General features: G+C 37.9%; 1 protein-coding gene across 6 annotated transcripts in view; it reads left to right on the top strand.

Moving 5' to 3' along the window:
- Nucleotides 1–24,364, top strand: part of ci (transcriptional activator cubitus interruptus) — a 223,752-nt gene that overhangs the window by 150,352 nt on the left and 49,036 nt on the right. Inside the window, exon 1 of one of the 6 annotated variants that reach the window (XM_087342724.1) lies at nucleotides 13,519–14,831. The exons of the other annotated variants lie outside the window; for them this stretch is intronic. The gene's annotated coding sequence lies outside the window, so the exon portion shown is untranslated. Of the gene's footprint in view, nucleotides 1–13,518; nucleotides 14,832–24,364 lie in introns of those variants that run through there. 6 annotated transcript variants of the gene reach the window in all.

The raw sequence follows: 24,364 nt of genomic DNA, 5'->3' as shown, positions 1-24,364 counted from the left end.
AGCGAAAGAATATTGACCATTGTCTGCGATGTATTTCATATGCATGTGGTTTTGAAGGCTAGATCTACTGCCGTCATCAGTTAGTAGTCTCCATTGTAGTTCCGTGTGAGAGCGTCCCCGGTCGACCCCAATTTTCATTAGCATGTAGTTTATGTGTAATTAAGTATTTATTCATCAGACTACGATAAGACATATTTAAGTGTGTTGCATGCTGGATCAGTAGTCAGAGCGGGCCCAATCCCTGTTTCAACCCCGGCTTTTAGAGTAAAAAACAAAAATCTTTTTCTTCTTTTTTGCAGACTTCAGTTTCCACAGTTATTTACTATCCAAGTCTCCGTCTCCAAGCCCCGAAGTTCCATAATGGATTTAATATGCGCATGTCTCCCTTCTTCTTCTTCTTCTTCTTCTTCTTCTTCTTATTCCTGTTGGTGGCCAGTACAACACATTTCAGTAATATTTCCTTAGTAATTCATTCAACATGGCCATGGCATCTCAGCGAAATGAGAATATGGAAAAAAAATTGAGAAACTTTAAGGGAAATATGATAGCCGGACACCTGAAGAGAATTGATCCAAGTGAGATTTCATGTCTTCATGTGGCGAGTAGGGCCATGGCTGTCTTCTAGGTTGTTGCGCCGTGTAGTCTGGTACAATTTAACAGACGTTTCAAAAGTGCTTGCTGCCTCCATCCATCCGTCGCCCTTATGATAGAGGTAGCAAACACCCGTGAAAAGTCGATAAACTTGTAGCAGACCACGTAATACAACCCAGAAATGAACCAGTTCTCGGCACCTTATATGCAAAGTGCAGCGTGAGCAGTGTCATAATACTTTCAGACTGTTTTCATCAGTTTGTGTACAATATAACGTCGCTTTATCATGATTCGAGGTTTTGAAGGTAGTGATTATGTGCGGTGTTATTTGTGGCCTTTTCATCCGTGTGAAGAAAATACTTGCAATTTCTGTAAAGAATGTAGGATTTGAGGTTTTGACAGCGGTGAGTCTAAAGATTGCTGTCTTCTAGGTTATTGCGCCGTGTAGTCTGGTAGATTTCCGTAAAGAATATTATTCACTTACTTTTCTGTTGAAACAGATAAACGTTGTAGAATCTAGTGAGCATATTTTATTTCAGGTATAAGATAAGTATCCGGAATTTCTCAATTACCAAAGGACACACATTTCGTTTGATCAGGATTGTTCTCTTATTGGTAGCTGCTGCTTCTGTTGTAGCTCTAACCTGTCAACATAGTCCCACTACCTTGTACACAGGCACTGGTACTAAGTAGGTTTTAAAGCTGCGTAATTTGGACAGCAACTGGGCAAATGAGAAAAATTAATTCACGTCATTTAATTTACAGCAATGAAAGTAAATGAAAATATGATTTTCTTATAAGAACAGTGTCGCAAAAAGTGTTCTTTTGGTTCTAATAAAGCAGTAGTTAGGAATGGAGACAAGTCTCTTGATACGCATTGCTGCATGGTGAACCAGAATTCTTGGATGCTGTCTATAAGTCGCTTAAAACTCATTTATCTTGTCAATCTTAATTCCAATATTCTTCTTCTCCCCTTCACCTTCCGACTGCTTCAAGATTTTAAATTGCTTCTTTTTATTATTGTTGATGTTCACTTATACAATACAAACAATCCAAAGAAAAACCAACGGAAGATCAAACACCATAACCCTCTTCTGCTTATAATCCACATTCACTGGTAAATGACAAAAAAACCGCTATGGCGGTTATAGTAAGCGAGTCGGTCGTTGTTGAAAGGCTGTGGAATTGCTGCACGTGTTGGGATGAAGCAAGCAATCTTGCTACCATCTGTCTTTCAGTCAATTAACAGTTAATAACAGATACACAAATATTTAGGTGGTAAAACTGCGAAATGATTTTAGTTTACGGTTTGGACTTACTTAAATGAGAAACAATCTGCATGAATGTGGTGAGATGTTTGTGATGAAAAGTTAGTTTGAATCTGTCTTTCCTGACAGAGAACTACATTGATTTGTATTTCTAAAGAGTCTGTGTGTGTGTGTAAACTGCAGGCACTGAGCTGTCTTGTGTATCAATGCCCTCAGCACACTTTTGTTTATATTCATGGGATAAATCTTGTTTTGAAGAGCAAGTGTTTGGCTTGACGGATAATGAAGCACACAAGCTATTTGCATTAGCGTCAGTCATGTTGAACAAAACACCGAGCATGCTAAATCAGGGTCAGCGTGTGTGTTTGACATCAGTTAGATCGGAGGATGGAGTACCAAGGCCAGGAATTTTGACTGGCAGGCAGTGCGAAGCTCTTGGATACGATAAACACATCGTTAAAGGAAGAATACAGCAAGTCACTGCCGTGTCTCCGGAGTGGCTGCCCTAAGTAAGGTTTTCCATGGTTTTATTCAGGCACTTTGATGGATGCATTTATATGGGTGTATCGATTTCAGTGGGTAGAGTAAAGGAAAGTAAAGTAAAAGTAAAGTTTGTCCCACTATACGCCATGTAGGCGTTTGGGGTGAGTGGAGGTATAGCTCCTCTCTTCCTTGACCTCGGCACTAGAGGGGGGTGAGTGGTCAGCATCACGCCCCGGCCGGCTTTAGCCCCGGGAAATGACCTCGGTACCCATTGGAGAGGAGGCTGGGTGGGCCCCAGAGGCGGTCTGGACGTAGAGGCTAGAGGAAAAATCCTCTGCCCCCGTCGGGGATCGAACCCCGGTCGTCCAGCCCGTAGCTAGTCACTATACTGACGAGCTATCCCGGCTCATTCAGTAGGTAGAGTGCTGATCAAAATTATCTTGAATATTTATTTCGGATAGTGAATTTTTGACAGAGATATTCGTTACAAGTTTTGTCGTGCAATTTGGAAAAACTGTCAAACGTTTTTTATAAGCCCATTAGTAGCTGTAGGCCCAAGGCACACGATGTCTATTGGATAACAGGACTTGCTTACCAGTGGCGATTACTAATTGCACAGAGCAAAGAGGCTACTCATTTTGAGTTAGTAATGAAGCTAATACATTAGAATCAATCTGTTCTCTGCGGCACGTCTTATTTCCACCATATTTCATTTAGTTTTCGCCATCACATAAATGGACGAACTGATTTCAATAAGCTAGCAATAGCATAGCACAGGGTCTGTGGAGTATGTATGAATGAAGCCGTACTTTTCTTTGTTTCTTGCAGTCTGCATTTCTAAGTGATGAGATACGAATGTATCCAAATTTGAAATTACATTTACTGCTGTATGGTGCAATCCCAGTCGTCGGAAGTATTATTAATTAGACTACAAAAAATTAATATAATATTTCGGTTAATGACTAATTTACACGTGTTACCGTTTTCCCGCGCATTATTCATCTGTGAATTATGCCGCTTGCACATGCGAGTTAAGGAAGAAAAGACGAATAGAAAATTAATTATTCACATTTTCGAAAAACTAAGTTTTTGCACAGTGCATGTGAAAGTAATCACAAATAGTCACTTAGGTATCTTGATGTTACTTAGAGTGACGGGATGACCACCAACAAGATGTTCTTGGCTCATGTTTTATCTATTTTGCTTTACCGAAGTGGAGTTAGGTGAGCGGTAAGAACGTAATGCAATGTAATACGGTATTTTCACAACGTAAGACAACGCTAAGAGAAATGTCAGTTTTATGTAAAAAGAAGGCTGTCTTCTAGGTTGTTTCCCCGTGTACTCTGTTCGAAGTTTTACCGGCGTTTCAGAGGTCCTTGCTGCCTTCATCATCAGGGAACAGCGACAACACAGTCTGTTTACAGTACAGCGTTCCTGGAATGTGTCACCAGGTAAACATTGGGCCTTGGTCGTGGTTGTATTGGGATTCTTGGTTATTTACCGCTTTTCCAACTCTATTGTTGAATGATGTGAGAAGATGATTGTGAATGGTGAATGGCCAAGGATTTAAAAGAATGCGATTACAGACTAAAAGCCGTGGGGATTTCAGTCATGACACGTGGTAATCCAGTGTAAATTCGATTTGGACAGCCTACTTGTTAAGAGCCTTGTTGCTATGGAAACCTGCTCGGTGAATTTATGCAGATAAAATGCATGTTTCCATGGAAGGTCCAGTCGATTTTTGAAGACAAGTTTGTGGAATGATCGGATTTTGCAGCCCCGACTAAATCAAGTGCAGAAAGACACTTTGGTAACAAATCTGGAAGGTTGCCAACATTTTTAACAGTTAAAATATAATAACTTAAACATTGCTTTTTAATAGTCGTTTTGAAATTTCACCCCTTCCCTTCTGAATGCTGGAACAAGGGGTATGGTCCACACATATTCATAAACGCGCCCCGTAACTCAGTGTTTGGCATGGTCTACGGGCGGGCATTGTTCTATCCATTGAACCGTTTATCATTTATAGGAGGTTGTGGCTATTGATTTAGTTGTCGAGTTGGCCACGGGTGGGCACAGTTCACGGTGGATTTTATCGGTCCCAGCCATCGAGGTCAGCCTCCTTGTGATATTTATGGCGGGGGGGACACAGACTCCGGATGAGGTGGAGGTAGTAAGTACATTAAGAGACCAAGCAACAGTTGAGAACGTGATACCTTGGAATGATTATTATTTATGTCCATGAACTAGCAGCATCAGATGGTTCGACCGACTCTTCGCGTTTGTTATTTTATAGGAGATAGAACATGTCCTGAAGACAGTCAGGGCACCCACGAATGCTTGATAGAATGAGATTTTTTCTGCATCTACAGTGCTTAGGTCTTTCACTGTCATGGATGTAATGCATGGTCAAATATCACAGGAGAAATTTTGATCTCCTGAATTCTCGTGAATATGCTTCATAGTTAGCGTCGGAACTTGTAGAACATTGCTGGAGATGTCAGTATTTGCGTCTCTTGCTTGCTACCTTGTCAGCTTTAATTTTGTCAACTGCTATTAAAAATATTAAATATTACAAATCTCAAATTTCCATAAAAATTACAAGATTACATGAAAATAAGATTTAATTATAATAATTTTTGTCAATATTTAAGGTGTGCAGTTGATCATCTTCAGCACAGACTAACCATGCGATCGAACCTTAACGCATGTCACCTCGGTGTTCACAACTCTTGCTGTTTGTTTATTCCGTTGTTCCAGATGTCACTACTTTGCTCTTAATGTAATTGTGTCTTTACTCAGGACACTAGGAAACACTCACATCTCTCTCTTTCTTATGTCTACCCTTATTAAGTGAAATTTACGTGAAAGTTTATGTATTTATTAGTGTCATAATTTGTTTAATTGTCCTAAATGCCCTAATTTGTTTAATTATTTGACAATGAATATGCAGGACGAACTGTTTCTAATTACGGTTACCTTAAACATGCAACGTGACACGGAAACCATCGAAAAAAGAGGAAACAGGTGTGCATTTCAGAATGATGAAGACTTTATCGCCTGCTTACAAATATATTTTATTCTATCCTACCATCTATTCGAGTAGGCTTGTATTTTAAATGGCGCCCAATTATTTTTTTTCCAAATTATAGCTTCTAACAGAGTAATTTTTGTAATCTACTGCTACTGTTACTTCACCCATTCATTTGCCATGAAACAACGGACATCGATCCTCTTTCTTTTTTGATAATGGAAGGATTCAGGGTAAAGGATTTTCTACTCACGCTCGAAGAAAACACACTCAGTCAAGCTGCTCATCAGAAAATGGATGTTTGGTTGGCTACCTGGAAGTAAAGAATGTTTGAGCTTAAGACTCGTTTACAACGAAAGTAAAAGTAGTGTGGCCAAATAGGTAACCTACAGAGTTTAACTTTACTCTTTGCGATCATATTCTTTTCCCCAACTTGTCTGCTCGTAAGTCCTTTGGGTGTAGTTGATCTCTCATCTTCCGTTCTAACCTGCTTTGGCATTCTGTTTGGCTTCATCCTGTACAGGTATGTGTTGTACCCAATTCTTAAGTGTCACAGATAATATCTGAATCATGTAACTTTATTCTGATGTATAGCTACTTTTTAGTCGTCCAATCTTATAGTATTCAGTAAACATCTTACAAACGTCACCCGTGCCACTTCCATCCTTTCGGAATTCCTTTTGAATATGTAGGCTTCATTACCAAGTTTCAAATTTGACTTTGATGTATATTTATATATTCTTGTTTTCGTTTCTTTTGCCTAAATTTGTTGTTACTTTGTTGTACGCTTGTAATTTTATTTCCATATCCTTGTGTGATCTGAATATAATCCTCATACTTCCTCTACAGTGTTATTGTCTATCATAATGCAATAGCAACCTAAGGTGGCGCTGGAAATGAAAACGAACTAGTTAAGGATTCTTATTCCGTTCACAACGACACAAAGTCAAAGCTTTTGAAAAGCTTTTCCTGGCATAAGACATCTCTACTCGGATGCATTAGAGGATATTAAATATGGAAATAATTACAAACATTTCACTCGGCTTGCTTCAGGTTTTTAAATATTGTCTTTGATGGTAGATTATTAATCGAATACTTCCAATGAAGTTATCACAAATGAAAATTAATTTTGTAATAGCGTGTTTACAGTTATAAGTTCAGATTGAAGCGAGTAGTAACGGTACTTAAGAAACCCAATCTGTCTTAACCCAGCACAAATTTTTGTTTATGGACGTGTGAGGTTTGCCCTTGTCCGTGTATTTGAAGAGTCATAGTACCTGGGGAACTGTCTTTTATTTTCGCCTCATAACAATAAAATAATCGCCGTATTGCACTACTGTTTTCTTTTCAAATATTACAAAGGATATTATGCCATTTTTTAAGTGTCAAACCTGACAATGCTTAAGAAGAATTGTTTACAATGAAACTAGGCAGAGAGATGCGGAGTTGTGTTCTGCCCTACAGTTCGAGACAGTAATTGCTTACGATCTCTTCACAAGATTCTGCTCTTCATGAATGAAGTACGTAGTGATTGATTTTGACATGAGTACTGACATAAGCCCGCAAGTAGTTGACATTTACAGTGTATTTCCATGTTAAATATTATAAAAAGTAAAGATTAATTGTAATTAAGGTTATAATTATGTTTTGTATTTTGGTTGTTCGGCCATTCAGTAAATATCTGAAAAGTCCTTACGTTCGTTCAGTTTATCTTATGAATTATCGAAGATAATTTTTTTAAAATTTCAGGTTTGGTAGATATTGAGTCATATAACATTGGCATTGACTCGCTGTTGTGAACCGAACCCGTTGAGCTTAAGGGTATGTCCTAGTAGCCTGTTACGTGATGCTGTAATATATTTTCTCCTGCCGTTAATATTCTCATTGCTTCAGCTAACATTTCATTCGCTATTATAACATCGTACCCCGAAGTCTCGACTATGAAGTGTCTGTATAAGGTGTTTCTCGTGCAGGAGAAGGTAGTTCATTCTTCTGCTCTAAGTTTCTGTGATGTTTATTAATATTTCTTGATAATACAGCTGAAGGTAACAGGTATAGTGGACGTGAGTTGAATTTTGATTCACTATAGAACTAACAGATTCATCACTATTAAGATATGAACATTTTCTAACGTTTGTTCTGTTGTATGTTAAGCATCCTGTGTTATTCCAGCGTAGTACAAAGGCTCACGGACTTCGATTTTATTTTTACTGAAGAATACCGTACTGCAGGAATATTTGTTTTCATCTGGGGTTTTTCCAACCACAGTAAAGAATCTTAGGGAGTTTATTTCAGGCGCACCTAAGAACTTATTCATCCTGTGCAGTAGGAATATTATGGTTGCTTGAGGAAAGATAGCTGTTTTGCAAGTTGTCTTTGCATTGCTGCAAGCTCCATCCATCTCATCCACCTTAATTTGATCACCGTAATAGTATTTGATGAAGATTACAAATTATGAAGTTCCTCATTATATAGTTTTGTACACCATCCTGTTACTTCAGCATTCTTAGGTCCAACTTTCCTGAGCATCCTGTTCTCCAACACCGTCAGTCTGTGTTCTTCCCTCAGGGTGGGATACCAGCCGACATCAACGTTACAGCAGGCCTGTTTTTAAAATATCCCAGTAATTTTACAAAGGGCTTGGAAGGTCAGATCATTTCCGTCTGAAAGAGACCATCAGCTCGAACTGTTCATAGCTGGAACGGGCTACCTCCTGAGCTACTGGGTCACTGCCGAACGCCAATACAAAGAAGCCACCGACGGACGTTGTTTCCTTCACTATAAAGGCAGGACGGGGCTGAGTTCGCAGGTGCATATTGGAGAAGGCGTGTCTGGGTGTAATACTAGGAAGATTTATGTCTCACAGCCACCACCGCCGTCGTCGTCGCCATCTCATGGAGAAGACGTAACATGGCCACCTCCCGTCGCGTCTGATTGTTCCCGAAGCCGGATTGTAACAGAGATATCCTTACTGCTGTGTTGTTTGTCTCACAATATATTTTTATTTTATTCTACATAATGTTCATGCTAACTTCAGCACAGGCTATTCAGGCACAAAGAGAAGGAAGTGTCTGTATACAGAAGTTGTAACCCATATATCGTCATTTGTTTTGTTGGGCCTACTATAAATGCCCCGGAATATCACGAAACAAAGTTAAAAATGCGTTAGTTTCAGTTTGAGTGTATACAGTTTCAAAATCCTAAATAATATCAAAATATACGTTACGAATAATAAAAAAGATGGAATATGTGTTTCGTATAGCAGGTGACAGATACGTGCCTAATGAAATGCTTGCATTCATGATTTTGTGCACCAAGTATAAGCTGCTCCATTAACGAGGGTTCATGCATCGTGTATATATACTGGGATACTGGGAACGACCCGTTCTTCAAGTGCCTGAGCACTGCGGGTCCCAACTTTTCGTTGGCTTATCTATAGACATTCGGTAGGACTCCTTGGACGAGGGATCGGCCCGTCGCAAGGCCTCTACCTGTACACAGGACAGCACAACACAGACAAACGCGGACAAACATCCATGGCTTGAGAGCTTCATAAGTTGTACTCCTCGCCAAATATAATTAGACTTACCAAGTCAAGGAGGATGAAATGGGCAAGGCATGCAGCCCGCATGGGAGAGAAGAAGAATGTTTACAGGGTCTTGGTAGGGAAACCAGAAGGAAAGAGATCACTAGGAAGACCTAGACACAGACGGGAGGATAATATTAAAACGAATCCTAGAGAAATAGGATGTCTTCCCTGAAGCGTTTCAGATTAATTTAAACAGTTCATGAAATGTGCCCGGTAAATATTTTTAAATCGTCAGAACCATCATAACTAGCTTTGTGACGCTGCAAGTAGAAGTGGTACGTGTGAACAGTATATAAATTAAAGTAATTGTATTGGCCTACATCAGATTCATAAGAGTTTTGACTTCTGTAGTAAGGTGTAACAATGATGTTTTATGGAGTACTTAGTAAATATATATTCATAAGAATAAACAACCCCACCAACTTCATGAACACTGGATAGATAAATAATAAAAATTGATGAAAATTGGCTTTGGGCATTGTATTATACAGATTTCTTGAGTCAAGGAAGGAAGCATCACGAAGTAGAATGTTACAGCAAGATAAGTAAAGTATCGAAAGTGTCATTTTTATGTGAAAAACGTGGTTGTTCCAGCTGTTCTCCGATTATCGTTTGTGAGAAAGGAGAGAAATGGACCCCATCATAAACCATGTTCAGAGAAAACTCGTAAAATCTTAGTTTTCTATGCCGAAATGCAGTTCACACACAGAACGTTATCGGGGACTTAAAAAAAATCACTTGTAGATTTAATCGTGCGTGATCCGAAAAGGGGACAATATAATACAAATAAAAAATAAAACGCAAATATTTATTGTGTTCGTTTGTTTTCCTCCCTTTATCCATTTCGGCTAGTGAGGTCAAAGAACTATTTGGATTATTACAGGCCAACAGGAGTAAGAACACACGGCCTTGTTTCTCGGACCTATGGAGGAAAGGCAGTGCGAATATACGTACTTCTGTCTGTGTGATAAGCAATTTTTGGCTGGTAGTCTAGTCGATTGAATAGTTGTTTCGTCATTTTGGGACATATGGGATATTTATGAATGAGTTATAACCATAAAGTAAAGGAAGTAAAGTTCTTCCGCTACACGCCATGTAGGCGCTTTGGGGGAGAGTGGGTATAGCTCCTACTCATTCTTAACCTCGGCACTAAAAGGGGGGGTGATTGACCAGCATCACGCCCCGGCCGCTCTTTATCCCAGTGAAAAGAACCCGGTACCCTTTGGACAGGATGCTGGTGCTAGCCATAGCCATGTAATGCATTTATTTTACATACTAACCAAGTTGCATGGCAAGTGAAATGCAAATTCTTGTATAGGTTAATCTGTGTAACAGCACTGTATGACGGGTAGTCTCAGTCAGGGGCTTCCCGATTGCACTTCTATTCTCGGCTGTGGCTACTGTTTGTTTGTGATCATTCATTGCTCTTCATATTATTTGTGGAAGACATCGTTCTAAAATGGAATCATCGTCGTGTTTTACGAGGTGCGTTGCAGCGCGTCAAACCTTTGTTTTTAGTTTATCGTGTCACATGCATACTGAAAGGTGTAATGATAATTTTTAGTTACTCGATGGAAGTGAAGTGTAGTCTGTTAGGATCATGGAAGAAGTCTCATGGCAAACGCAGAAAATCGTGTAAACATTGAACAAGTTAGCACAAACAAATTGGGTCTATCATTCTTATGATCGTGCGTGATGGTGTTGCCTTCGCTTTAATGAAACTCGTTAAGTTGTCCCTGGTACTTACTAAGTACCGCCATGCCATGAAGACATGTGGGGTAGTTTTCTTACCAGAGTAGCAGTAGATGGAGATGAATGTCCAGTTTCACTCTCCGACCGCTATACCCCCCGAGAGAAGGCCCATTGGGTCTATAACTTCGAAGTCGCAAGTTTCTTTATAGTTTTCGCGTGTTTTACGTTTACTGCTTTGGGGGTGGGGAGGGGAGTTAGTCTGGTAATCAAAACCTTCAGAACATTACCCTCCTGGCAAGTGGTTTTCACTTGATGGCCCAATTCCTTCTCCCATTTTATTTCTTCTAACGAGGCATAGTGCAGAATGTTTCTCGTGTGCTATAACAGCATTCAGGCTCTGGAAACATGTACGTACTACACTAGTTATACAGCAAACGGACGATTTGCAGAACTTCACTAGCGTTGGTACATCTGTAATTGTAAAAGACTGGAAGATGTACCCTGCCAATCCATATATTTATTTATGCACATATATTTGTGTAGTTTGTGATGCTGACCACTCACCCCCATCTAGTGCCGAGGTCAAGAAAGAGAGGAGCTGTACCTCCACTCACCCCAAACGCCTGTATGGCACGTAGCGGGACAAACTTTATCTCTTATCTTATGTAACGACGGTCTCAAACCGAAGCTGTGATTGTCTCAAGCTATTAAGCAATTTTAAATTGTGAGGTGTGAGATTTTTCGAAATTATTAGATTAGAAATGTGTTTTAGGTGATTTTGTAGTTACTTATAATAAAGACTTTAATTGCAAAACTTCGACAATAATTTAATGTTTGAGTTCTTAAATATTGTTCTGGCCAGATGATGACCTGTATAATCAAATGTGCAATTTTCTGTCGGGTGGGATTAGCCTCAGATCCGAATGAACTTCGCGTCAGATTGCGAAAGTTGACTGTGGATTCTAATAAAGGTATCTACAGCTCGATGTTAAATAAAAACATCACCGCTGTAGCAAGCATGTTGTGTGCTGTAAAACTGTACGTTTCATAATTAGGTGGAGCTCACACACACTTCGACTCCCCTAGGCTAACCAATCTTTTATTCGAGACTCAAGGAAATTAACATGCTGTGGCATGGGAGAGCATAAAAGGGCCCATAAACGTACGAGACTGGACGACTACATGCACTGTGTTGAAATGCTTACATCAGCAAAGAAAGGTTGCCCTCCAAATGAAGCTAGTAACACAGTATATATTTTTACGTAAACTATTACAGGAGATCTGTATGGCGATAACATCTTTCTAAATGTTCTCGAGTTCGAAGTGCTTAAAATTTGTTTGCTCCATTCTTAATTGTTATATAACATCGTAACTCACGCTAAAAGTATTCAGTGTTTTAGCTATTTGGAGAATTACGTGTTTCAGTTGACTTTCTACCAAATACATGAAGATTAAGAGTTTCTAGGAGCACATTTGGTGTTCTACATATTAAATAGCCTATATAGTTGGAGTAAAGTTATATAATTCTAAAACCAGTCTTAATATTTACAGTGAAACGTGCGACATTTATTTGCACTTTTAATCTATTTATGTAAATTTAATTGTTTACTAATAAATGCAATTGAATTACCAATCTCAAAGGTCTGTAATATTATAATTTTAATTTTTTTGAAATATACATTTTCTTAATATAATTTTAATTCCATGTTATTTTAAATCACTAATACAATAGCTACAATTGTTCAACAATTAGAACACATTTTGTGTTTTCGACTACTATATTAGTCTACCCTTTCAGTAGAAGTTTATCATACGACAGTAACTAAGGCCTATGTGACAGTGACTGTTTTCGTAAGAAAACAAGTCTTTTTAGAGTGACCCTTTCAATGCGTCATACTTTTTATATGTCATATTCACACAGCCATCTATCCGGCCTATCAGCTACATCTTTACATGGATAACAATCGTTAGAAATGAGAGACAACTTTTTTCCTACAGTTATTTTTTCAATCTACACATAGCAGTGTTTCACAGTTAAGTAAAATATTCCACTTGACTGGAGTCAGGCCTAGGATTTCATGTCTGTCCTATAAAATTTCTTTGTATCGGCTTATAAGTTAAGATGTTTGTTTCTAAGACATTCTTCAGTCTGATTTCGATTTTTTTCATCTAAGGAATGTTCTGCCCAAAACTTCCCCAGCTTCAGGGTTTGACTAAACACTCCTTCCCACTTACAGGAATGTAAACTTTTTGTCCCTGGCGTTCTTACACAGACCAATATTACAAATTTGAGACGTTTGTCATAACAGTACGTTATACATGATAATGATTGGAAGCTGTAAGATTATCCTTAATCCCAAGCGGGAATCAGCTTCTACTCGAGAAAGCAGACAGTCTGGTTAGGAGCGGTGTAGCAGCCGAACATAATAATTGCAGTAATTACCCGCCCTTGTATCTTTATCTCACTCTGAGGAAAAATCACACGAAACTTCTGTGATTGGTTCCCGGTAACAACAATAACTTGCTCTTATTGTTAGTTAATAATTTCATCTCAGACATTGCAAGTGGTGGTTGATTACGTCACGTATTTCTCCATAATTTGACCATTTCTTCCTTTTTTTGAATTTATACATCTCTTTCTTAATCCTTTATAGATATATCTCTATCGTGTTCTCTGTCTCTTTCCTATTGTTACTCTTGTCTCTGTTACTCTCGTTCGCAGAGTTCAGAAAGAAGACATTTCCATTTGGTTGGCATGGCCGAACAGCGTTTTAAACACAGTGACTTAGGATTGGTGGTCTTCTTGGGTGGTCCCTCCTCTTGAGGATTGAGTTGAGGCGGAGTTGCTCTCGGAGAGAAGACATTATCGTCAGTTTGCTGGCCGCACTCACAACGTTGTCTTCATTTCACAGAGCGCAAGGTTAACAATAACAGAACAACACCAATCATCTTCTTTGAAGTCAATCAATGTCCGTGGCTTATTGGATTCCGTGCTTCTTTTGAAGTCTTGATCCCCGGACTCTTATTATCTTTGTTTTACGTAACGGTCGAGTGAAAAATACACGGACAATCCAAATTTATACTTATGTGCATATGTGTTACGGGCTGCACTCAGAACGCAGTGTTATAGACCAGATATCTTAATTCGCCAAGAAGGCGTGTGGGATTTCGTTCTTAGAAGCATCAAACCCGTCCCTGTTTGTGTGTGGTATTCACGGAAGATATACCGTTTTGTGTTTGTGCGGTAACATTGGGAAAAAAGTTTCGTGTAATTGTTACATATCCGTTAACAACGTTTCTTTATGAAGCGGATCTCTTACATGGAATCAGTCACAGATACATTAGTCGTGCGGACTGAGATTATGGGTACTTTTATTTTGATAGGAAGAGTATATGACATGAGGAAAAATCTTATTTGTCTGATTACATGAAACTCGTGTACAAATAATGGTTTGTTATGACGGTGATCTACGAGCAGATGTAGAATATAAAAGTGTGAGTTATTAAAGCGAAGTGATCTCGATTTAATTCGATATTGATCGATAAACGCGTTTAATACAATATGTCTGTATTTGTTCCTACGTAAGTTCTGTTGTTGAAGTATCCTTAGAGCAATTTTCATTGCATAATTAGCATCTGACAGGATCTTACACCGCCTGACATTCGGCCTGATTAGGTATGTCATTGTGACTTACCAGCGAAGCAAGCATCAGAACGAGTTTTTAAACTTTATAATTTGTTGTGGAATAACAACTATATCTAAATGGCCCTCAAATACTGGCGTGGCCGTGGTGAATTACATTTTTCTGTGTGCCAGAAAGCGAAGAATATCTTTTCGTTAATATGTGTTGTGTTTGCATTGAGTTTCTAAATAATACCAATCTGTATATGTGTGTGTGTGCGAGTAAACGTTACATGTGGTCACAATGAACGTTTAACTCCAGTGCAACGTTTTGGCAATAAAATTTGTCATTGAAGTCTTATAATATAGTTTACTTATTTATTTACTCTGTTGTATGCTACTTAGTGTTCAACATTATGTGAATGAGTGAGTGATCACTTAGGAAGGAAGTCTTTCCGGATCAGTTTGCCATGTGTTTCATCTTTTCATCTTCTGGCTCAGGGATGTTATAGCAGCGACCAAATTTTGAAGCCTGCCACATCTAAACGTTGGAAGGTAGGGCCACGTTCTTTTATTTCTTCTCTTTGCTTAAAATACAGATATATTTGCAATTTCCCTTTCATTTGTACTGGTTACTATGAGTTATGTTTTATCATATCACAAGATGCTAAAACACAGTTTATGACAAACATATTAATGTATGACAAGCTAGAAGGGAACTTAAGAATGAAGTTACTGAATACATATACTTGAAACATGAATACTTATTCCGCCACTTTCGACGTTGTGATAAAACGTCGTGGAATTTTCCTGTTTCTTTTATAAGGTCTAGCAACTGAAAACTAAGTTTTAACTTTACTGTTACACACTACACCCTAAGAATAGTATGAATGGCAAGTCTCGAGAAAATATCTTCCGATATTTTGTTATATTGTGAAACGAATTTTGTCTTTTGTGTAATAAGTCTTAAAGAACTATGATAAAGAACTAGCGGAAAACTATTGTTAACTATAAAATCTGAATATGAAGTAGAAATACGAGGGCGGTTAAAATTTGAACCGTAATTTTTATTGTTTCTCGACGTCACCATTACCTGCGAACTCGTCCTAAGAATTCTGTCCTGCGGGGATTCGTAAGTATATACACGTAGAGGGATAGTGCATCGAGAAAAACACTGTAACTAGAATGCAGAGGACGTAGAAGCTTGTAGAAGCTACGAACCATGAATCGCACATGAACGATGCGAGAACTTTGGTGTTCAGAAGGATTAAATATATCCTGTAATAAATGCGTTACTGAATGTTAAATTATTTGCATTTCTCTTACGAAAAAGTAAAGAAAGTTAACTAAACGTTTCTAAATAAAAATAATAGTGAAACCAAAACTATAAGTTTAACTTTTAACATTAAACTTCATGGTTTGTGTCAACACGGTAATGAACCTTCGGGTTATATAAATGTCAGGGAATTTCTTTACCGGCTGCGCGACTACCAGCTTTTCAAAAATGATACTACGGAGATTATTAAAAAAAAGTAGATTGGGCGGAACATGATTTATTGAAGACCGGTTTCTTTCATTTGAAAAGCGACCTTAATAAATTCGCTGTAAACATATTGGTAGATTTTAACTCAAAAAGAAACAGGGTCAATTATTTCGTTAACACTTTTATTCTCCTACTAACTGAATTTTACGTGCGCATCCGAAGTATTTCTTCAGGCAACGTCACATAATTGAAAAGCATGTGTGTGTGTATATATATATATACACACACACACACACACACACACACACACACACACACACACACACACACACACACACACATACATATCGCTACTGTGGTATGATTGATTAACTTAATATCTTTGCTAAGAAACTTCTGGATCCACCTTTGAATATTGACTTAGCCTTCATTGTTCTCACTTCAGAATTCTGCATGGGCGCCATTATGTTAAACAAATGCAGCCACTACTTTGCCCAAAGAGGCTGGTTTTCCTTTCTGAAATTATCCTGAAAGACACGGAAAAATTTACACCCATAGGCCTGAATATATTATATATTTCGGCTCTTTTAGGAAAATTCACTAACATGATTTTCAAGATTACGAATTACAATTAAAAACTTACACTGCCTTTAAATACAAACCATTACCACAGTACTCTACTATTATGCAGGATTTTTGACGCCATTTTATTAGCCGTTTGAATGTTATTGAGTTAATTTCATGTAAAATTTATGCATTGTACTTGTGCTTTTTAAGAGCAGCTTCCCAGGAACTTGTCTTTATAATGGTTAGCCGTTACCAAAATGCATGTTTCAAGGTCACGGAAGGGTTTTACCCCGCAGTTTCCGCGTTGTACAAAGTCAATAACTTTGCTATTCTGTGAGTTGCGAGCTGTCTTCACTCACCCGAGCTTCATGTTGAAATGTACGATTTTACTGTGACCTTGAATCATGCAATTTGGTGATTCGCTAAAATCGAAACTTGACCTGTCTGTTTGGCAAGTATCAGCAAACTCACTTGCATTCCCTAAATGAGATGTTTTTGTGGGTAGACTCGACCAAGTTTACAGTGCAGCCCAAACCCAAGGGACCAGAATGATCAGTACGCCAATCCTGGTGATGGCAAACAGCACGTGCCTCTGTTATCCGTTTTCAAGTATCAGGTCTCGACCCAGGTGTTAAAAATTACCGGATTATGCTGCTGTGTATATGCCTTGTGGTGGAAATGAAACAGCCTTTTTTCATCATCCATACGTTAGGGAGACCTGTGTAGAAATTATTTTTCAATTAATTATCTCTCATGCGTTGTATAATTTTGTTTAGGGATCCAATCATTGGCACTAGCTATTAGTCATCTTAGAAGAGTCCGATTTTTTTCAGTGACATAGCTTATATTTTGACATGAACAGGTCACTGTCCTGAATTATAATTCCGTATTGTAAATCGGGGACAACACTTTATTTGGCTCATCTTTAAACCTGCCTGCTCTTGGAATGGGATTAAGTGATAAATTTCTACTTACATGCACATTAGGAAGACTTGTAGAGTTTTCTCCAAAGAAATGATTTAGATATTCTTTTCGGTACTACATACAGCTTGATATTTTGTTTAGGTTTCACACATCCACAAAGTAACGGCTAATGGTCACTTACTTTCGATCCCACAACACAATCACAATTGAACTGCCTCCAGAGGTGTAAACCGATAGCGAAGTATGGAGTGTTACATTACATCAGCCCTTTAAAGCCAAATGGTAACTTTGTGTCCCAGCCTCAGCAACCAGTAACTCTTTATTTTGTATCCATGAGTCTAGAAAGATTGGCACAGAGATTACTTCCTTAAATAACACTAACACGTTGATCTTTGCAATGAAGGAGCGTCATGTTTTCTTTCCTGTACGGCAGAGGTAACCAAAGTGTGGGGCGCGCCCCCTGGGGGGAGGTGTTGTTTGTATGAAAAACTTTTTTTAACGAAATATGGAGAAACATTTTTAACATCCTTCGCTTGGTTGAGGCAGTTCAGCAATGGCAGCCATCAAAACAAAGTATCGTTCTACGATGAATCTGGAAAACGACCTTAGAGCGGCCATTTCAAAACTCCAACCGCGGTATGATAAGTTATATTCACAGAAGCAACTACATCCATCCCACTAATCCAGGTATGAAGCGTATATTTTATTACAGTTTATTAAATTAAATGCATTGAATAATTTATACTAAATTATAAAAAAAATTTACTCATAGCTAAATTTTATGTAAAATCTGTTTGCTTGCACTTGTTCTGGAAGGGGGCGTGAAATTCATGAAAATTTTTTAAGGGGGACGCAAGATATAAAAGTTTGAGAACCTCTGCTGTATGGACTGAATTCTTAAAATAATATTTAGGCTAGTTTAGAATTCAAAGGTTTAAAAAGTCATTGTCAGGGCGCAGCGAGAGAAATCAGAGTATGACAAACTTTAGTTGTTCAGTCGGCGAATGAATTGATAAATAAAGTCCTTCTCTGTCCTGCTGAGTGTCGAATAGGTGTCAGGACGTTGTCGGTAAGGCCAGTAAATGTCTATCGTACTGCTTTATTACCTGTTTTTCTAGTTGAGAATAATAATCACAGCAGGATGTGTAAATACTTACAAGATGAGTTGCAGGATACCCATTCTGTTTAATATGCTAAAAACATTCTTTACTTAAATTCGGACAAATTCCAATAGGGGAATTGGACACTATTTAAAACATCATCGTCAGAAACCTTCAAACTTAAGCTATCTTTATCTTTGGCTAGTTTCACACATATAACGTTTTATACCCATATGATAACTGATGGGAATATGATACATAATTTCGAGATAAATAATGCTTGTCCCAGGTTTTGCTCGAGTAGTAAGTAATTTTATGTTCATATCTGCTTAAAGTCGATTTAATTAGTCTAACAAGAAGACGTGTAACACATCGTTGTTAAGTTCAAGCCCATAAAACTATGTAGTTAAAGTATTCCGTTCAGATTATAGTCTCTATGATTAAGTGTTACCCTTATGTGTGTGTCGATCTTTATAAAGAACTTCATACAATTGCTCCTGCATCTCTTAATTTAACTAACTAGCTCCATGTATCAGATTTCTCCTTGTTTACTGTCGCTAGCTGATCAAGAACTTCGCCGCCTTTTATAAGACAGAAGGTTCATTAGCGTGTTCGCAAGAGAAGACCACTGTAACCTATCCTGATCAGATGGATCCAGACCTAACCCTCAGGTCATATTTATTTAAAGCCCATTTTAGTATTATCTTGCTATATATGCCTAGGCTTCTGAAACTAACTCTTCCCTTTACATTTTCCGATTACAGTTTTGTGTTAATTTCCCACATATCATTGCGTGCTGCAAGCCTCACCCACTCATTTTCCTTGATTTGGTCATGATTATTAAATACAGCAACTGCTTCAGCTTTGTTAAGTATAATTAGATAATTTTTGAATCGTTTTTAAAGTTGCCTCTAAGATGTTCATGCACGGTAATACAGATTTATAAGTCGATTTGTGTTGGATATGCAATATAAACAAATAAAGGTGGGAGACGTTAATTCTGGGCATGCAAGGCTTACTCAGCTTGGAACCACGAGTCATTACGTGCCGACGTATGAGGCAATGTTACCTAATTTTTATATAAATTAAAACATGTTCTCAGTCCTGAAACTTGACTTTAAAATAAAATAATAAAAGTTTATTGACTTCTGGGACTTGCCACTGGTCGTGCCGTGACGTACCGTGTTGGGTGTGACGTCACGATTACACTTAATTGCAATAGAACAGGATATCAAAGTAGCGGATGAAGGTGCAGTGCTGGATTGAAGTACTATTTTCTAATACAACGACAAGGAGCGTTTTTGTAATGGAAATCTCAGTGATATCTGCATTTAATAAAATTCCACCCGCCCAATCCTTTAAAGATGACGCTTATTTAACAAATCGACCAAACTTGTGACGAAGATCACTCACTGGTACTCCAGATGGATTGAAATCACTCAAAATACCAGCGAATCTTTTGCGTTTCGTATAATATTTAATCTTTCTTATGTTATCGAATGGAAATATTTTGTACTTTGTGATCATAATACAGATCTCCACAGTCATAAATATCAATTTTTTGAGTGGGATACTGTCAAGAGTTTCAGCGAATGTCCAAGATGAAGAGAGAAACGAAGAGTCCGCCGACACATGACCGTAGTGTCTGTTGACTTTTCAAATTTTGTCGGGCTGTGACAAAATTTGATATAGATCTAAAGTAAAATCTATCCCTGTGATTAGCATCATTCGGCATAAGTATCTGTGGTGGCAAAACTCCAGCTAATCTTTTAACCTTGTGGACTAAGTGTAAATGAATGATTACCTCCGCGTTTCGGAATTTAGTACTACCATGTAAATATATTTTGGGCCATATTGGTACATACGACACACATTTATATTCGAAGACCTGAATGAACTTACCGCAAGCATGGGAGAGTATTCTTTGTGGTTTGATCTGATTAAAATCTGAAGAGACAAACGTACTGATGTTCTCCCCCACACTTAGGAAAAACTTGGTCTGAGCCTAAAACCTGGCTAGTGGCTGCGTCAGCTTGAGTATTCTTCTGGTTTCATATTGTAGTAACATAATTTAGACTACCACATCTCCTCTCTCCACCATTTCTCCCGCGTTTAATGGAAACCGAAGTTTCATTACCGTGTTTACAGGAACCCACCACTGGATGTTAATCCTGAGCTATCTGAATCCAACCCATGTCACCTCACACCGCGTTTCGGCCTATTTTAATATTATCCTCCCACTTACGCCTTGGTCTTATGAAACATTTTTGTATACACCTTTTTTGTCGAAGCTTTTATCCAATGGACTATGTAGTTAATACCCTTATAGACCACATTACTTTGGTTTTTGATTTCGATTTGCAGCAAAAGTGCAAGAGTGTTATAAGTGACGCATACGCGTTGATGTGATTCAGTCTCAAGTGCAGCAAGTGAACTGTGGACATTACATTCCGCCCCTGCTGCTGGGCGAGGTGGCGTGTAGAAAAGACGAGTCTCGCCAATTAAAGGCAGGGAGGGTCCAGCTACTTGCTACTGTTATCAGATCTCAACCTTCAAGTGAAAAAGAAGCACTATCAGCGCATCTTCATCAAAATACAACTCCGGTGTTATAATTATCACAGTTGTTGTGGTCATTATCATCAATTCAAACGAGTTCAAATGGAAGATAAATTTGTATTGCAAATCCCACTAAGCAATGTTCGTTTAAAAGCAACAAGCTTGGTCTCCCAATACTGTCTGCGGGCTAGACATACTTAACTCTAAATGTAAGCCTACTTATTTCTTTGTCTTTTCATAACGCTCACATTCATCTCAGTAATGTAAACCAATATCACTGTAATTAAAATAAGTCGACCATATGAGAGATTTTAGGTAATCACAGCGACGACTATGGAGATTTCTGTTTGCTGAGATGCTGCACCGTGTAATCTAGTAAAAATCAACCGGCGTTTTCTAGGTGCTTGCATCATTGCCTTTTTGTTGGAGGCAGTGAGCACCTCTGAAACGTCTGTGAATTCCTATTAGAGTACACGGTGCAACGTCCCAAAAGACAGTAATGCGACTACGTGTATGACTGTATGCCTTATAATTATTTATTTATATATTTTTTAATTTCTCCTTTCACTGTGCTGTTGTGACTTCTAAATTATTAGATGCTGGAAGTAGGGTTCCAATTTGGCCGTATTGTAACACATGGCATATATCTCTTGAACAGTCCATCGTTTTAAAGAAAACTTCGGATAAAGGCGTTAATTTTACTGATTAAACTAAAAATAAATTATACTTCAAAGTTTTAAATTAATATCTTATAAATTTGAAGTACATATATTTTGAAATCATACAGTTCATCGAATCAATAAACGCATGGGCATAGCAAACTATCTTAATAAATTAGGGTTTAAGTTTCTCGCGGTTGTGAGTACGATGATGAATGCCATCTGGGTTGCAGCACCGTTTGGTTTTGTAGAAGTTTACCGCTCATCGCCCTGATAATAAAGGCAGTAAGGACCTCTGAAACGTTGCTAAACGTCTACCACACTCACGGCGCTACAATGTAGAAGAAAGCCATCTTGGTTATCTTAATAATTTGACCTGGTTCCTCAGTTTGTTTTGTAGGAACATCATTTTATTTCTTTTAGTAGTACATTTATGATTTTATTATAATTTAACAACGTAACAGTGTTAGAGGTAATGTAAATGAGCGTTTTTATGAAACGCATCACGAACTGTAAAGTACATTTCGCGAGTTCCAGGTCCTTAAAAATACGAAAGTGGTTTCGTCACAAAAATAAGCACACACCATTTAAAACCTTTGCTCATAAACTTTTCACGTGTTTTCATTTGATTTAGTTCTTATTTCCGATCTAAAACTCTACTGAAGCAATTCGTTTGCAGAAATTTGGCTATACTTTGAATTCGATAAGCTAGCGGATGTGAAATTGCTGCCTTGACCCGGGTTTTTACTTGTGGTGAACTATTAATACAACCCAGGCCCTTTTTTGTGTTATGGTTTATGCATTACCACTGAACCATCAAACTAAAACTGACTACTTTTTTATTTTTAATTCCTCGAAGTGTTAGCCGAGCGAACACGGTTGACATGACAACCCAAAATGTAAGAGGAAACATTGTTTCATGAATTATCCATGGGAAATGCGTGAGTAGTTTCTTTATCGAATGAATATTAAATTAAGGCGAAATCCTAGATGATGTGAATACATTTCTGTGATTGTTTACTCTTTAAACACTTGTTTCTTCAAATTTGTTGACCCCTTTTCTGATAATCACTGCAAAGAGGGAATAGATACAATTCTAAAGGGTTTAGACGACGGTAGTTTACACTTAAAATTATTCATTGTCAGTACTTTTTCCATCGTCTGTTTTTTAAAACCACGACGTTTCAGATGCTGGTTCTCTCTCCGTCTTCAGGTGAGAGGTACCTACAGACAGAACCAGCCTCCGAAACGTCGTGGTTTTAAAGAACGGACGATGAAAAAAGTCTTGATAATGAATAATTTTAAGAATAGATGCATTCCACTTTTTCACTCATATTGAAACGTTTATCATCGTTACGTAGTAATGGGTAACGTGTAATTTTGCACAGAACAATGCATTAAACGGTGTACAGAAAGACTTACACCTGCGTCCTACGCCGTAATTGATTTAAATGTTGTACAGTAAGAGAGTTGAAGTGCCGAGTGATCGTTCACATAACAGGATGAGTACAATGAGCGCATTGTTATTTCTGATTCCATAAAGAAAAATAATACAAAAAAAAGAGTCATGGAAGCTGGATGGGGACCTTGTTTGGGTGTGTTGTGTTGTGGGAGTGGGTGGAGGAAAACCTGGCTTGCCAGACCTATGTAAGAATATTGGATTATGTGACGGTTTGGTTATGATTAGTCTACTAATCCAGGCTGTACAAGACTACGCCGTAATAAATAAAGTGAATAACGCGATAGAAAGCTAATCTTGTCCATATTTTAAGCATTTATTATTTTCGTATTTATTGTAGTAATTGAATTAATATAGTTGGTACATACCGTGCATGAGGTATTGTAACTTAAAGAACATCCTACATCGGTCTGCATATATAAAGCACATTGATGTATATAGTTTCGTCCTATAGCTACTTCGTAAAAAATATGAATAATTCCATGGGCAGGAATAAATTAATTAGTGACCACTTCGGCGGAATATAATGATACAGGTGGATAAATATCTGATTTGTTTGTTACAAGATTATAGTTCTCTGAAGCGGTTGGTTTACTTTGAATAATATAACTGAATAAGCCTAGTGCTACAGGCAGTAGGCTTATAAATAGTTGCGCATATTTTATACTTTCAACTTATATGTGGCCTACTACAGCTAGTCGTGTGCTTAAATGTCTTGTATTTGGAAAGATCAGGTATGTTGTTCAGCTTATTATTGTGGATTTTGTGGAGATTTTATTCTAAATCGTATAACTACAATACTTGACTACAGGAGAGGTACATCAAAACATGAACACTGGTTTCGCTGAATTTTATCTTCAAAATGTTACCTCAAAGTGCTGAATAAGACTGTAATTTGATCTCTAAACTAATCATTGTGTTTTAGTTTATGAAGCATTATATTACGGTATATTTTTATAAAATGAGCTCTTGTGTTATTAAGATAAAAGTGGTAATTGTAGTACAAGAAAATTGTCAAATAAAGGGAGAGGGTAATGCGTTTATCGTGTATTAGAGTGTTTTAATTAAACGTGTTGTCATTGCTAATTCTGCGTCCCTCATAAGCGCTGACAGTCTTCCTTATTTGTCGAGTAATCGTGATGCGTGATGAACGAACTCAAGTTTTGGTTATTTTGTAAGGCCATTATATTAAATTGTATTCGCACGAGATGGTAGTTACGTAAAAAATCCTATATCTCTTGTTTACTTCATGCCTACTTGATTAGAGCTTCACGCTAAAATGATTGCACATAAATAAAATTAGGGCGTTTAGTACAAAAAGACGAATGGAATAAATCACT

Source organism: Zootermopsis nevadensis, unplaced genomic scaffold (assembly GCF_977971745.1).
Source record: "Zootermopsis nevadensis isolate Lab colony 2312 unplaced genomic scaffold, Znev_1.0 Znev_ptg000001l, whole genome shotgun sequence".
NCBI lineage: Eukaryota > Metazoa > Arthropoda > Insecta > Blattodea > Termopsidae > Zootermopsis > Zootermopsis nevadensis.
Note: the sequence above shows the minus strand (reverse complement) of the source record. Positions and strands in the feature narration are given on the sequence as shown.